At 29.4% G+C, this 18,401-nt stretch overlaps 1 pseudogene; it reads right to left on the bottom strand.

Moving 5' to 3' along the window:
- The window catches only part of LOC117167943, a 78,278-nt pseudogene that overhangs the window by 18,009 nt on the left and 41,868 nt on the right, over positions 1-18,401 (bottom strand).

The raw sequence follows: 18,401 nt of genomic DNA, 5'->3' as shown, positions 1-18,401 counted from the left end.
TTTATGATTCGTAATTTTGACTTCTACAATTTAATTTTTCATTGCGAGTATATTTCTAAATATGGTCTAATTCCAAACAAAATTGTTTCAATTTAAATTCAACCTATTTTTAAAAAAAAATGATCTAATTATCAAAATCCATTTTAAACTACTAGAGATTTGAGGAAATATTTTTGTTTTCTAAAAAGTAAGGTTGAAGTAGGTTTTCGATCTAAATTTACTTAATTTCACTAGAGAAGTTTGGACACGTTTTATCGTTGATTCCCATTTTACAATTAAATGATCCCAAACTTTTGACATTTCTTATTAACGAGAATGCTATATTTTTAATTGATTACAATAGAAGCGAATTCTATGCTAACCCGTGCAGAAATTGCCAACTGTTTGCCTTATTTCCGATTTGGGCCAGATCGGGCACACAATTTTGTGGTTGTTAAATTTGGCCCCGCCTAGAGCCCGACTTAACAGCCAAGCTTGCCAGTAGATGGCGCTCCATTAATTTCGGGGACTAAAGTGGGTTGACTCCAAATCGGCCAAGTTTCAACGTAAAGTGTCAAGCGTCAAAAATATTTGCATTAATATATGGAAAAGTGACAAAATAAGTGGGAAAAAATGCCAAAAGTGAGCCCAAGACGAATGCATAGGTATAGTATACTTCAAAATATTCCTGAATTACGTGTTGAAGACTATAATAAGTAAATTTATTAAGAATGTTAAGATGAAACCTAACCTCACAATGAGGTTATTTATTTATAAAAAAGTAGCAAAAGTATTATTTCATTTGTTGAATGTGAAAACGAATTAGATCAACAATAACGTCATAAACATATTTATTTTCACGTATTTTTAGGTGATTTGATACTTTCCACAATTAGGTTCAATATATAAATTGAAAGCAAATTAAATTTAGAAATTAATACCAAATATATATTGCAAAATACTTAAATAGTTTATCATACACAAATTCTGGCTGTTATGTTGCGTCGTTTGACTTTTTCCGTTTACTCGAAAAAAAGTGTCTGACATACTCCAATTTTTTTATATCGCGATCTTTTAGATAACCTGATATTTATATTCTCAAATGTCAGTTAAGGAGGTGATATATTCGATTTTAATATTATTTTATTTAAGAATCCCTTTTAATTAAGAATAAGAAAAATAAATTATATGGGCCTGATCGGGGCCAGGTATGGTTATCTCTGGGCGCAGCGCTTGGGCCCCGATCGAGCACCGCGTTTCATTTCGAGTCTGGCTCCATCTAGATAGCCTGATTTGGGCCAAATTCTGCCCGATCTGGCCCCGATCAGATCCAAATTGGAATTTCTGCACGGGAAGGTATGACAAGAGATAAAAAATGTTTCAATAAGAGGCTTAAACTTTTTTATAAATTTAGATCATTTTTAACATTGTCTTCCATTCTCTATTGCATAGCATTCAGAAATTGCTATTTCATTCTTCTTCCATCAAATATTATCCATGGAATAAAAGTTAAGAAATAAACTGGAAAATATAATGAACGATACAAAGGAATAAGATATAGTAGAAAACAATACAATGAAAAGCGAAAAAACTAGATAAAAATTGTTTAAATACTTAACCGTCAATGTAAACTAGAAAAATGTGGCAACAAGATGTCACTGGCAGGACATTTTTAGTCGATTTCGTAAAAACAATTGATCTGATTAATGGAAGAATCATCAAATTACTAAATACAACAACAATAAAGAGTAATTGAAAAGACATTTTCAGTAAAGTCAGCTGAAAAATTGTTCTCTTTCAAACATTGTCAAACTGTGTATTTGTTAACAAAAAAGTTTAAATAATGAATAAAGAAATAGCTGTTACATCCAATCAATCGTAACTGTACATTAATTTCTCTCATATTTGATGAAAAACAATTAATTTCAATAACCAATATTTGCAAATCACATAAACAATTTTGTCTTACTATAATAAATTATAAATTATTTTAGTTGTTATACTGATATAGGGCCTGTTTTATTGAATTTAAACATCTTTGAACAGTGGCACACTTAAGAATTAAATATTAAAAATCTGGCCACTTCACGTGCACATCCTCAATGCGAGTTACGCGCACAGCTCGCACATTTGAGCGTGCGGGGCTGTTGGCTCTAGCGTTTCGCTTTCTATTTTTAATGCTGTTTTTTTAAGAATAAAAAAATAAGTGTCTTATGAAAAACTGAGTAATAATAAATTTTAGGTTCTTTTTGGATACATAATTTTTATTTTTTCATCTTTTGTCGTATCTTGCATGGTTAGGCCGCAAAATAAAATTTTGGATTTCTTATTATTTTTTTACCGTCAACATTTAAATTTTTAGTTCTTCGCAAAAATTCAAGAAGTTTGTCTAATAATCTTGTAGGGCTTTCAAAAAGTAATGTTTTTCTTCTCTTTTTTTCATATCGCGCGTTATTTAGCTTAAAATTTGCAGTCTTGTTATTTTTTTTAGCTTTGTAAATGTTATAACTCTGGTAATTTTTTCATCAAAAAAAGTCTTTGGGAGAAAATATTCATCTTTTTAAGTACTGCGAATAGCCATATAGAGAATTTTTGAATTTTTCAAAAAGTGGTCTCAACTATTTTCAAAATGCGCCCACTTTTTGAATTTTCATTCAGAATGGCTGGCTAACGAACTTGACCTTTAGTTTAGGACACTAAAAAAGTGTACCAAAAATGAATTTAAAAATAAATTTAATTGTTGGTTATTAATATTTTCACATGAGATAACAATAAAATATAAACATATTATAATAATAATGTGATCAATAATTAAAGCGTGGACTTTTTCAAAGACTTTATTCTCTATAATGGAGGAAAAGTTAATTTTATTACTTTAGCATATTACAAATTTGATAATGACCTATTGCTGAGAGGATTATGAATACAAACAAAAGGGTTCCCCTTGTAAAAAAAAAACTAATTGAAATAAACCTTAAGGAAAAACAATCATATAATTATTTTTGGATTTTGGAAACTAACAAAAATATAACTCATGAATAATGATCTTCTCTGTAGATTTTAATTACTTTTCCTCCAGTGAAGAAGACATTTAATTAAAACATTTTTCCTAATAACCTTATGTTACGTTTTAATTATCTCATAAGAGGATATAAATTATGCCAATCATTCAAAATGAGAATTTTGATCGAATGTGAATCTCTAGCTTCCTCTTTCATCATGATCTCTCCCAATTGTGGAATAAGACTTGAAGGAATTGTCTACTGTCTACTTCTCTTTCTAGTGGCCATCAGTTGTTCTGAATTCATTTTATGCAACAGGATTAAATGAGCAAATCGAAATTTTCATGCAGATAGCGGTGCGCAAACGAAGATTACGAGATCCGATCGTGCCCAGTCATCTGGATAGCGTCTAGTCACCTAACGATTGACGGATCGGTGAAAATAAAAGTGGAATGATTACACAATCAGGGAGGCTGAGATGGACCCACTTCCCGGTTCAGTTTGGCGTTCCTCTGTCTGGCCACGCTGGAGATGGGTGAAAGTGAAACCTAAATGCCAGCATGGGTCATTTAACTCCTGACCCGGTAACCCACCCTCCCCATCCCATCCCATCCCGTTCCATCTCATTCTAGCCGATCCTGCATCTCGTCTGCCGATCTGCTGATATCTTATACATCCACAGATTTTTCGCATAACATGTTCCTACACTATTAAACACACAGAAAAAAGTCTAGTCTTTCATACAGTTTAATTTAAGCCCTCAGGGCAAGCCTCAATTAAGTTCGACCCGAAAGTATTTACACATCTAATTTCTCTTTTATAGGTGTTTCGAGGATGCCCCCGATTATTTTGAACCAAGGAAGAAAAAAATTGTACTGTGCGATTTTAGGGAAAACGATTTTTTCGGTTTTATCGATTAAAAACCTCATCTTTATTGGCAATCTTAATTTTACTTTTTCGATAGCGACCGATTGACAAGGCTGCCGCAGACTAATGTACTTGAAGAAAGTGAAAAAAGTAACTAATAAGTTGTAGCTGAAAAGTGACTAAAGTTAATGCTATTTAGACAAAAGAGGCCTGCAATGTCAATACACTTATCTGCTGAGCAATGTCAATTCCATTGTACTTTTAATTTATGGGTTTGCGTTTACAAGATAAAATGACATTCTATTGCTAAATTCGAGGGTGAACCCCAAGAGCATAATTATTAGAATAAATTTCACAAGTAACATTTAGACAAACTTAACTAGCGTACTTATATTTCGATGCTTTACAATAGCAAATAAAAAACCAGAAAATTATAAATCAATATAATTTAAATGTTAATATTGCAGACTTTACGCCTGAAATTCTCCGAAGGCAAGGCAAGTATAGTTGAATTTTCAACCAAAAAAGAGAAGTTCTCGACGAAACATGCAAATTCTTAATGTTTCAACCAAAGTAGAGAAATATTCAACCAAATAGTCAAACCCTCAGCCAAAACGGATTATAATTGTCAACCAAACAGTTGCATTTTTAACAAAACAGGACGCAACTTTTACCAGTAAAGAGATGAATTTTCAACAATCAAAATTTAATTTTCAACCAAGAAAGCTAAATTTTCATCAAATGAGTTGAATTTTTAAGCTATAAAGTAACATGTACTGAAAAACATTTAACTTTTAATCCCGAACAGATAAATTTTCAACCAAAAAGGTAATTTTCTCAACCAAATAGTATGAATTCTTAATAAAATATTTTAATTTCCAACAAAATAATAAAACAGAAAACCCAAAGAAAAATGGATTCTGAACCAAAAATATGATAATAGACTTTTCAACTAAAGATGATTGAATTTGCTTATTACGCCCTATTAATTTAGTTCGTATAATATGTGGGAAATATTATGAAGTCTTATGTTGAATAAGCATTTTATACCATAGATTACTATAGATTTCATACACAAATTAATTGCATTTTATTTTTTTAAATAAAATCTGAAATGAGACTGACTGAAGTGACAAAGCGGCCTTTCCTTTAAAAAAAAAGTTACAACAGTAAATTTTTCTTTTAAAAAAGTGATTTCAAAAAAGTTACTATAAATAAAAATTACTTTAGTGAATATCTGGTAGCTCTACCGATTCACTACGATTTAGAATTTCAAGCTTTATTTATTTATTGGCCATCTATTTCACGGATATGCCTTCTAATTGTTCGACATCAAATAGCATCAAAAAGTTCTCTTCAATCGGAGTTGTGTGATTTACGAAGTCTGAATTGGAGTTAGCAGATTAAAATCATTTTGAGTTCTGATTCACATTTGCCACTTCGATACAAAAGAAGATCGTCCAATCAGTATTCTTAATTTAAAACGATTAACTAATCTCGCAAGATGTACGTTGTATACTGTAAAATTTTTTTTGAAAAATTGATAAAAATCGACTAAAATAGCATTTATTTTAACGAAATACCTTATTTAATTGTTAGAACCCTTTGTTTGTAGTTTAGTTATAATATAAAAATCGTGTCCTATGAGATTCTTAAGGTTACTGAGCTTCAAAGTGGAAAAAAGTTGGTGTTTGTGTCTCAAATTAAAAAAACATAATTATTTTAGATTGATATCTGATTCAAAAGTAACACGAGAGTTAAATTTTCTTTCTTTATTTTTTAAAGATGTCTTTTGATTATTTTATACAAATGACAAGTCATTCTAATGTTTTATCTTTGCTAAGATGTTTGTAATTTTTATGTTTAGTAATAAATATTTAAGATTAGAATCACGCCCCAGTTTAGTGCATAATTGTTAAAATTATATAATTATTATAGTTAATCTTTTAAGAAATTAAAGGAAATTTGTATTCTTCTGTCTAGAATTCTTCCTAATTTTAATTTCTTTAAAGTTAAAAATAGGAATTCACGATAGTAAAAATCTTTTTAGCACAGCTCTAAGAGTATTCGAATGATTTCTTATTTGTTTGAAGTAACCAAATGACTTTATAGAAAGAAATACAAGAAGAAATTTTTATTTGACAGCCCGTTTTGGACCTAATATATATCAATCCAGAAAAGATAATTTTCTTCCATTATAGCTATAAAACTCCATTCTACTGGACTTTGAAGCTCAGGGATCGTATAAGAATCTATTAAGACATGTTCTTCACATTATTACTAAACTGAAAAAATGCTTACGAAAATAAAATCTTGTATTCCGTTTAAATTTAAGGTCCCTAAAAGTCATTAGTAAATCGCACTTCATCAACTGAGGCGAATGAACTTTTTTTAGTTTTTTGTATACGTAATCTAAAGAGTAGAAAGACTCGATATATGTATCTTTTTTTGTTGTTGAAATTGTTCTTTTATTATTTATCAGATTATGTAATCGTAAATTACCACGCTTATTACCGTCCACGCCGGTAAAAATCTTCTTCCTGGAATCTTCTCGGTTCTGGTTTTTGGTGAGCCTGAGAAGTTGGGTCCTGGAGGATGGTAATTTTTCGTTTTGCCGTTAAGTTCGCCAAAAAACAGAACCGAGCAGATGCTCTTCCTCCTACGTAGCCGGTGAGAAGCAAAGCTAAAACCGATGTAGACAAATGTTTTATCCACTTTGTTTTTATAGAAATAGTAAAATACTCCACTACTATGATGGTCGTGTTTTCGTCGCGCCGCTAATAGGGCACTTTTTTCAATTATTAAATAAAAAATAATGTTTCCTCTAAAAAGCGGCTTTTATCGCGAGTCTGTCTACTTTTTAGATTATATTTACAGAAATAAAAAATAAATTGATCTCTAATTGGCCTCTATTTATAAAGTTCGATTTATCGATGATTTCCAGGTTAACGAGAAACCTTAAACTATTCAATGTGTCCAAGCGGAGAACAACAATTAAATGAAATCGGAACTTATAGTAGAATTCGTATATTTTAAAATCAAACTAAACAAAAATAGTGTAATTAGTTAACAGCGAGAAAAAAAACCCATGACATCTGATTTCCCTTTGAGTCAAATACTTGAAATAAAATACATTTACATGTAGCCGATTAATTCATTGTTTTCATTATATAAAAAATATTAGTTCTGGTACAGTGTACACAATAAATACAGTCTAAGAGAAAAATCATTCCTATATCAGGAAACAAATTAGAAATATAAAATTTCTTCTTTCAATAACAATTAATATCGGATTTTAATTAATAAAGGTGTATTCCATTCATTAAACAATTTTAGAAGATTTTACCAACTTAGACTTTAAAATTAATCTCTATTTTTTTACTCGAACTACTTGTATAACCAAATTTATTTCAACTCAAAAAACAAAATAAGCCCTCTTCGATTAGAAGCCGAACTTTTCAAATGACCTACTATAAATTTTCAAATATTATAGGGATAAACCAATACACATAAATAAAAAGAATCTTATTCGTTAAACTGACTTGGGATCAGTTTCATAAATATTTATATTTTGATAAATTAATAACAATAGTTATTCGCTCATCACTGTCTCCAATATAAAAGTAATAAGGAGAGTAGAAGATACAATCAGTGCCGCTGATTTATAAAATTTAAAGTTTTTTAAATTTCAATTTGTAAATTTGCGAATATAAATCATAAAGTATTTGTAATGTATTGACTAGAAGATGTTCTGCATAAAAAGAAATGCCACCTACACCTTTCCGGTTGACACAGATAGTCATATGATGCGAAGAGAATCAAAAGATCGTAAACGTAATCAGACAGAGAAAAATATGTTGCAAGGCTTCAGGTAGGAAGTATATAGTTTTTGCAACAAAAATGAAAATAATAGATTTATTATACAAGCAGATTATATTTATTATAAGTTGAACACTTTGAGTAATAATCAGAATCAAACCCCCAAATAGAAAAAAAAATCAAATCAACAAAATTATCGCAGGTAATTTTTTCAACCATAAATCGTTTAAATTAATTAAACTTTTTATTTGCACCTATTTCCAATAACTTTTTTGAAAAAAATATCATGCATTACATAAATGCTTGAAAAAAATTTTGTTTACCAAACATGTGTATAAATAATCGAGGAAATTCTTTATTTTATTTTATATTGTAATCAGATTGAATTAATGAAACATTTTTGAAGTTTGTTTTTTAATTAATTACTCTAAAGCAAAGAATTACGTAATCAAACACTTAGAGAATGTGTGCAATGTTTTAAGCTAGAGTAGGTACAAGAATGTTCAGTTTACAATTTTTATTTATCAAGAATCTGTCTTGATTCCGAAAAAATATGTTTCAAACAACTACAAATTATTTAGTGTAAATATCCAACAATTCTTTTAATGAAACAGTTCAATTTAATTCACATTAATTTAATTTATATAAATTAAAGTATAAATTTTCGACAATTCAAGTCGAGGTTCAAGTATATCATTAAACTCTTTCTGATACATCTATTATTATTCCACAAAATAATATTTCACCTTTAATATGTTAGTGTGAAGAATTAATTTTTGTTGTCCTAGACAGAAAATGTATACAAATTCCTTCGTGCATTTGTCTCCAAGCACTCAATAAAATTACAAAAAAAAAACAATACGTTCGTACGTACGCATCAAAAGATGCCAATCGCATTTTTACTTCAGCACCTTACTTTCAGAATGATTTTGTTCCTCCTTTAGATTTTGCTTATTTACACTTAATAATCATTTATGTAAAACATAATTATGAACATAATACCAAATCTAATTTGTTGGCATTAATATTGCGATCGCAACCATCATTGATTAAAATTTTTTTTTAAAGAATATTTTTATCTTAATTAATCTTTCAATGAATCAAAAATGTCATTGCTTTAATCTACTTTCTTTTAATTACTTTATCTTCGGCTAATAATTAAATATTGTATTGTTTTGTTTGTTTAATTCCCAGTGCTATTTTATATTTAATACTAATATAAGTATACTAATTTCACTAAAAATAGACCTTTCCTGCAATTTTCACTTTCATAATTTTTTAAAATAATATAATTAATGTACTTAATTGAAAAACATAATAACTGAGAACTTGTAAAAGAAAAATTATTGTAACAGTACAGAAATTATAATATGTACTTGTTTTGATTTACTATTACAGTTATTTTTATCTTCGTAATTATATGTTCCTAACAGAGATATTTAAAAAGAAATAGGAGAAGACTTCTTTCCAATTTAGGATTTTCATTCAACTCTGAGCCTAGGATAGAATAATGAGCTGTCGGCACTTTTACCATAAAAGGTTGAATTCTTTCTCAACCTTTTGTGCCTATGCCCGTGATATACGTAAAACTTAACTTAATAATTAAAAAGTCATTTTAAAAATCAAACATAAAGTATTCTTTAAATGAATTATGCAAATAATTAATATAAACTCTTCAGGATTGCACTTTTATTTAGGTTTTGTTATCACGTTTTATTGAAAGATTTAAACTTAGAAACGAGACCAATTTTACATTTTCATTAAAGCTTTACAAAATAAATTTTTTGTTTTAAGTTATCAATAATGGAGAATAACACATTTTTGAAATCCGCATTCACGTGGTCAATTCAGCTCGAAACTTTTGAGGATAATATACATCGCGCATGTTAATTTGTATTAATTTCTAATACATACATGTAAAGGGCAATAAGACGAAAACTTTCTATTAAGTCAGTCCATAAATCCGTAATTGGCTTACAATTGCCAACATTTATACTTGGCCAACAAGAAAGTATAGGCGACTTTTATGGCCTTTGAAATTGAGTATAAATTTCAAATCGCACATTTAAAGCACTTTAATCCATAAAAAACTAATTTTATGATTTCCATAAAGGGATGTTTTAATATCGGCATTTAACTCTATTCAAACTTGGCACACATATAAAAAAATTCTTCATTCAACAAAATCGCTTTGTTGTCCAAATACAGTTGACACAAAAAAATGTTGGTTAAATTAACAAAATTTGTGTTTAGTAGACCAATAAATTATTTTGCTTCAAAGTTTTTGATTGAATTGTTTTTCTCTGTTTACAACCAATTTTATTGATTTGCCCAAATTTTTTGGTTGGATCAGCAAAATAATTTATGGAAGAATTTTACTAGAATCAATCAAAAGATTTGTTAAATTTAACATAAAAATATAATCAGCTTGCATCTCCAATGAGAACAATGTTTGCTTGATTCAAACAAGCAATTTTTCTGAGTACAGTTCATTTAATTTAATCCAAATTTTATTTGAATCAAACAAACTTCTTTCGAAAAAATCCAAGTTTTATTTAATTGAAACAAAATTGATTAAAATTGAACAATAAATGTATTAAACTGAAACCAAAATTTGTTTGCCCCTATTTTAAAGAAATAATATGTTTGAGTTTAACGAAGACTTTATTTGACTTAAAAAAATTTTGAATGAATAAAATCAAATTTGACTAAATGAAACAAAATTTGTTAAATACAAACGTAACTTTTGTTTTAATCAAACAATCATTTTTATCAGTATCGGTGATTCTTATCAAAGTAAGTGATCTGAAAACAAAATCGATTAAAATTAAGTGATTGTGTGAAAAATACGAAATATTTCATGAAGCTATGTTATTACCTAAGATTGCGTGATTAAGTTTTTGATAAATATACAAAACGTTTTTTTTTACAATCAAATAAACAAATGATCCTGCAGAATTTATATTGAAAATGGCTTTTCGTGGAATTTTGTCTCGTCTTGTGATATTTAGTATTTAAATAAACTATCAAATAATTCACACAAGATGTCAACATTCCATGGTAGGCAATTTACAACTTAATTTATGCTAGGTCCTTCATGGTTAGATGAAGTACAAGTTTCCATTGAATGAACCAAAATATATTTTAGATTAATAATTGATATAGTTTAATCAACCCCGAAAAATTGAGTTGGGTAAACCAAATATTTTGTTTTGCACATGATAACTATATTCTGTAGTTGCTTCTTGAAAAACTGCTCAAGTGAAATACAGACCCGTGATTCATTCCTTCGCTACTGATTCATCTATCAATAAATATATTTTTAATATTCTTTTTCACCATCAATTATATTTTTGCCACCCTTTAAAATATTTTTTTTTATCTAAAATTCAAATTGTCGCACAGTAGGCTGGATCAGGAATTTACTATTCAAAATCACCTACAGCCTACAATTCTTAACCGATTTTCAATTTTCTTTAATAGAAATAATCAGCGATAGTTGCGCAAGAGCGTGTATGGATTAAATTTTTTAATTTTTATTCTTTTCTGTTTATTACATAAGCAAACAAAGAGACAAAATGAGTCATTTTTCACTTATCATTTTTGTTCTAAAATTAAATAATTCAGTTAATTTTTTCTTTATGAAAAGATCTGTCAAAGCATCTTAGCAAAATAAATAATCAGTGGGTTTTCGAATATAATTGTTATAAACAAATTATATGAACAATAATGTCAACATAATGAATTGTTTGCTTGAAAAGTATATTTGTAAGTTGCATTTGCTTAATTTTATCGACAAAATGATACTTGATCATGAAAATTTGTTTCGTGCTATAATTTGCTTATCTTATAAACAAATTATTTAAATAAATGCATAGTTTCGTCATTTATGTGCAGAAAGTAATCATTTTCCTTTCTTATCGCCTTCAGTTTGTATTAGTGGTAATCATTAGTGATGCAGACATGTCATGCGACATTATTAGTTTATTTTATAAACAAATTTTATAAACAAATGCAAAGTTTCGTCTATTTATGGACATAAATTCTTCGTTTTTGTTACTGATCGTCCTAAAATATAGAAGTGGTGATGTTTAAAGATAGAAAATTGTCATTCGATATTATTTGTTTATTTTATAAACAAATTATATGAACAAATGCATATTTTGGACATTTATGGTCACAAAGCCGTTTTTTGTTTCTTGTCGCCTTCAAATTGTATTATTGGAGATTTTTAGTAATACGCAGGCTTATAAATCAATAATTTTTGTTTATTTTGTAAACAAATTTTATAAACAAATGCATAGTTTGGCCATTTATAGAAAGAATCATTTTTTCTTCCCGATTATCTTTAAAATATATAAGTGGCGATGTTTAGTGATAAAGACTTGTCATTCGATATTATTTGTTAATTTCATAAACAAATTATAGAAACAAATGTATTGTTTGGACATTTATGGGTAGAAATTCATCGTTTTTCTCTCTTATCGCCTTCAAACTATATTAGTGGTGATGTTTTGTGACGATTCAGAAGAATTAGCTTCCAAGTTGTATTTGTCAATCATTTCAAGAATTTCGGGATCCATTTCAACTTCATTCTTGCCCCTTATCTGCCTTAGAGAGGCAATTAATAGATCAGATGATACAAGAAGCTATACTAAACATCAGAATACTAACATCAGTAAGAATAATAAACATCACCATTTATAAATTTTAAAGATGACCGGGAAGAAAAAACGATACTTTCTTTCTATAAATGGCCAAACTATGCATTTTTTTTTAATTTGTTTATAAAATAAACAAAGGATATTGATTTATAAGCCTGTATTACTAAAAATCTTCAATAATACAATTTGAAGGCGACAAGAAAGAAAAAAATAGTTTTCTGACCATAAATGTCCAAAATATGCATTTGTTCATATAATTTGTTTATAAAATAAACAAATAATATCGAATGACAATTTTTTATCTTTAAACATCACCACTTCTATATTTTAGGACGATCAGTAACAAAAACGAAGAATTTCTGTCCATAAATAGACAAAACTTTGCATTTGTTTATAACATTTGTTTATAAAATAAACTAATAATGTCGCATGACATGTCTGCATCACTAATGATTACCACTAATACAAACTGAAGGCGATAAGAAAGGAAAACGATTACTTTCTGCACATAAATGACGAAACTATGCATTTGTTTATATAATTTGTTTATAAGATAAGCAAATTATAGCAGGAAACAAATTTTCATGATCAAGTATCATTTTGTCGATAAAATTAAGCAAATGTAACATACAAATATACTTTTCAAGCAAACAATTCATGATGTTGACATTATTGTTCATATAATTTGTTTATAACAATTATATTTGAAACCCCACTAATTATTTATTTTGCTAAGATGCTTTGACATATATTTTCATGAAAAACGAAATGAATTGAATTATTTATTTACAAATAAAAAATAATATTTTAAAAATGACTCATTTTGTCTCTTTGTTTGTTTATGTAAAAAACTGAAGATAATAAAAATTCAAAAATCTAATCCATACATGCTCTTGCGCAACTATCGCTGATTATTTCTATTGCAGAAAATTGAAAATCGGTTAAGAATTTTAGGCTGTAGGTGATTTTGAATAGTAAATTCCTGATCCAGCCCACTGTGTGGCGATGTGAATAAAATTTTAGATAGTTTTTATTAAGATGAATCACTTACCACGAACTTCATTTTATATCCTTAAATGAAACGAAGTGCCAACACTCGAAAAAAAATAAGGTGCCGGTACTAAACAAATTGAAGATGCAAAACGAAGAACGAGGAGATGAGTTTACGATCAACTGTGATCTAGGGAGAGGAAAGAATTCGCCTTTTATACCGACTCTCACTTTACCCCTACTCCACTATTCTTGAATTATGCACGCTGTTGTATATGGATTACACGTGTGCGTGTGCTGCTCTTTCATACAGGAAAATCATTGCACATCTTCTGCTGTTACCTCTGGTAGCATCAATCATCGCATCGACTTCGATATTCTCCAAGAAAGACACATTACACTTTTCCGTCTCTCGTGCTACTGAAATTAAGTAGACACAAATCCTACTATCACCATTTTTGCATTGTTGCAGGTTTGAAAAAAATATGAAAGAAAGGAGCAAAATGGGTAGGACACATGGGATATGGGGATTAGCATGGACAAAAAACATGAAAATCAAAAGAAGCCTGGCACTGAAAAGTTACCTTTTGCTTGACTTAGCCCTGTTTTCGAAGAACATCGTTAACTAAAAAAAAATAAACAAATTAATTGTTTGGTATCAATGAAATAGTATAAAGAAAGATAAAAATAGTTATGCAAACCAATTTTGAAAGTTTTCAATATTGTAAAAAATAATGATTACAGAATTATCCAAAGAACACTGTCAACTAACATATTATCGAGAATTATTTCGTAAGAGTACCGTCAACTCGAGAAAGCGGACCGATCTTTGCAATTGTTAGAAAAGACGGTTCAATACGTCACGGAAAAATTTATAAAAATATCATCAACTCGAAGATACCTGCATTCTCTAAATTTTTCTATGGCTTTTTAGTGTTGCAATAATTTGCAATAGCACGTGATATTAAGGAGCTAGAAAAAAATTTCCGAGGAATGCCGAAACCAGATTAATAAAAATTATTTTTTAAAAAGTAATTAATAAACTATTGACTAGCTATTAAATCCAGAATTTCAGAGAATTAAAAACATCGGGATTGGTAGCAAATTTATTTTGAAAATAAATTTCTTTATTTCAAATGCAAGCACTCGTTTAGAATTTGTATTTTAATTTTAACATAATCCTATTGTATTATTATTATTTATTTCTATTTTAACATAGAATTTATATTCCATTTATAATAAATTGCCATGGTTTGCCAAGCAGTTGTATACTATCATTGCGTTGGCCATTTTCAGCCATATGTAATGAAAAATATATGAATTTCAGAATTTAAAAAATTATAATAATTTTAATATCATAATTTAAATCAAAGCACCTTCTAGGTCTCAAGCTTGAAACACTTGCCATTTTATTTGTATTGATATTCTTATTTGTTTTCTAATATTAAATTAAATTAATGGGTAACTTTAAAAAACATTTCTGTGTTGAAATGTTGTCACAGGATTTTACCATTAAGCATTTCCCTTTCGGGGTAGGCGTTACTCACTCGGTGGGGAAGATAGTAATGTGAGGGAGAGGTTATCGAATTTTTAGGTTATCAAGAATTCTCTTGTTATTTACTTAAATAATACGTTCGCTCCGCAACACTGCTTCGACCCAGGTTTCAGATCAATCTCTCTAGTAATCACCCCAAGTGAAGATCCTCACAAAGTCGTCATGTGAAGTTCCCCACTTGGGTCCATTAGTGCCCGAGGTCTTTTGTTTTAGGTGTCATTCACTTTACTGACACTCTTTTTATTAACTATTTGCCGCCATACTTTTCTGCCCTGGCATACTTCTCTAGCTTCTTTTACGTCTATGCATTTTTTCATGCAGACTCTCGTATTTAAGTGGCTTCTTATGTCTCTTCTAACTAGGGTCCGCGGTCTGCCTCTGGGCACGCTGCCATTTACTTTACCTTGATACTCTTGTTTCGTTAGTCGTTCATTTGACATTCTCTCAACATGCTCGAACCATCTTAACCGATTTCTTTCCCATGTGTCTACTATCGTCTCTTCTGCACCAGATTCTTTTAGAATTATCTCGTTACTTACTTTGTCCATCAGAGTTTTCCCGCATATTATGCGCATGAATCTCATGTCAATTGCGTTAATTTTACTTTTATCTTTTTCTTCATAAGTCCATGTCTCGCTACCGTATAGTTCAGTCGTAACAAATATAGAATTATGTATTGCCATTTTAGTTTTATTTGATATGTTTTCACTTCTGATAAGGGACCCTGCTCTACCAATAAGCTTCTTACCTTCATTTATGCGCCTATCTAACTCCTCATATATCTTTCCGCCCCTACTGATTAGACTACCAAGGTATACGAATTTAGCAACTTGTTTCATTCTTTCATCATTTAATACAATGTTGCATATTGTTTTTCTCACTCTTTCTTTCGAACACCATAGTTTTTGTTTTATTTGCATTAATGTTGAGGCCCATGCTCTTCATGCTTGCATTCAGTTTGTTAAACATTCTTTGCAAGTCTTCGATTGACTCTGCCATAAAAACCTTATCATCTGCGAACGCTAACCCACGTGCCCTTACTGTTTCGAGATCGACACCTTCCTTGTCGAAAAGGGCCATTCTTAAACACTTGTCCATGAATAATATAAAAAGCCATGAAGACAGGAACGCATCATTGTCTAACACTTTGCAAAATATCAAAACAGTCACTCAATTTCTCATTTAACCTTAAACTCGTTTGGCTACCGTATATATTATTTTTATAACTTGTACAAGCTATCCATTGACTCCGTACTCTTTCAGGACTTCCCAAAGTTTACTTCTATCTACTATCTACGCTCAAACTTTTTGCTGTGATCTTTGATCCGTACATGACCTTCCTGGCATGATATGTGATGCAATCCTAGAAAAGGGACCTACTAGGGAAAAAATGTATTTTCGGATTATGATGGATTCTATAAGTTCTTGAACTGATCTTTCCAGGGGTGGGATCAGATATTTTATATCTGCATTATTTCACAAGATACAAATTGTAAAGTATTTTTCAAGAAATAAAATCAGCCCTTAATTATGAAGGTTGGGCAAAAATTGCAGTTCTTGCCTCAAATTGAAGATAAATATAAAAAGGCAGACATACAATTTGTTAAATAAACAATATAAATCTTAAATATTTTTGTCTAAGGGATGCTTATATTTATCCTTAAAAATTCACAAAAATTTATATTGTGTCTATTTTCTTCGATTTTATGAAACAGTATACTTTCAGCTTTTAAAATGGAAAAAGGGTTTAAATTTTTGTATAATATGGATGCTTAAAATTGAACAATAGTAAAATTATTCAAATTTGTAAACAATCAATACAATTTTAAATCTCATAAATCAAAAGTTATATAAGAAAATTTTATTAAAAATTGCCTTTTACAAAAAAAAACAATTTGCTGGAAGTTATAATTAATTTAAAAAAAAAGAATACTTCCTTTCATAATCTAAACAATAAAAAATATTCAGGAATGTTGAATGACTATGCTACACTTAATAAAAATTAACATTTTAGGTGTGAACCTCATATGCAAGTTTGTTGATTTCGCAAACTATATAATTGGCGCTGAAAGTCAAACCGCCGCACCGACCTAATAATTTATCGGTTTAAATTTTTGCACATATTCCTCCAAGCTTGGATCCAGATTTGAGTTGTTGATCGTACCTGGAATCTGATGATCGGATTAGAAGGCAAAAGACGAGATAAGCATTGTTGCACTTTCGTTCTTACATACCGAAAGGTCAGGCACGCGGTCGTGAGACCTGGATGACGTAAAATTCGTTTGGTATTCCTCCGCGCTCGAATTTCGTTGATTATCGACATTTCTTTTCAACGCATGACCTTTCAAGTTCGATTTATTCAATCGGTAAGCAGTTTTTACTTCATAATAATGAACCTCTCAAACTTTTCACACCTTAGAAAGAGAATAATTTTTATGAGAATAAAAATTCAAAAGAATTTTGGATTCAAGAACCATTCAAATGAAGCGATTTTTCGAGAATATGACAAATTTATAAAAACAGCCCTCATTGAGCCACAACTTTAATTAATTATAAATGTTGCTATACATTTAGATTCATATTTTTCGAAATGTATTATTTTATATTGCAAAATAATTCATTCCTTTTTGGAATTACTAAGTAGATTTTTTTAGTTTTCAATTCGGAAAGCGTTCTTATACAGGGTGGATACGCTGGGGCTTATAAAAAAAGTATGCAACCCGTCTTACACGCGAATGCTATTCTTATGGGAGTGTATGCAGGCTGGCATACATTTTGGTAAGCCCCAGCGTGTCCACCCTGTGTATTTAAAATTATCTGTATGACCTTAAAAAGACTCTTATCGAGTATTCTAGAATTTTTTAGACTATATCTATCTGTAGCGTTCTGCGATTTCCTGGTACATTATTTTACTTCCAACAAATTCTTAAAAAATTCTGGAATATTCTCAACATTCCTACAATGTTCCTAAATGTTCTATATCTATAGTATTTTGAAATGCTGCTCCATGTAGAAATTTTCTACTGGGTCATACATTGAGGAAAAATTTAATAAAATTCCATGTTAATTAAGTAAAGTTTGTAAATGCAATTAAATTATGCAATGTTAATGATTCCCTTAAAGTCGGTTATAGAATCATTAAGTTCAGTAAATCTTTCTAAGTAAAAAAATGTATTATCAGCTCGAAAGTTGCTCAATTACTCGCTGAAAATTTTTTCCTATCTCATTTCGTTTAGTACGAAATTTAAATTTTTTGCTTGCTATTTCCGACAACGAAACCCAAAATGACAATTGATATAGTTTAATCAACCCCGAAAAATTGAGTTGGGTAAACCAAATATTTTGTTTTGCACATGATAACTATATTCTGGAGTTGCTTCTTGAAAAACTGCTCAAGTGAAATACAGACCCGTGATTCATTCGTTCGCTACTGATTCATCTATCAATAAATATATTTTTAATATTCTTTTTCACCATCAATTATATTTTTGCCACCCTTTAAAATATTTTTTTTTATCTAAAATT

The sequence above is a fragment of the Belonocnema kinseyi genome, chromosome 2 (assembly GCF_010883055.1).
Source record: "Belonocnema kinseyi isolate 2016_QV_RU_SX_M_011 chromosome 2, B_treatae_v1, whole genome shotgun sequence".
NCBI classification, from domain to species: domain Eukaryota; kingdom Metazoa; phylum Arthropoda; class Insecta; order Hymenoptera; family Cynipidae; genus Belonocnema; species Belonocnema kinseyi.
Note: the sequence above shows the minus strand (reverse complement) of the source record. Positions and strands in the feature narration are given on the sequence as shown.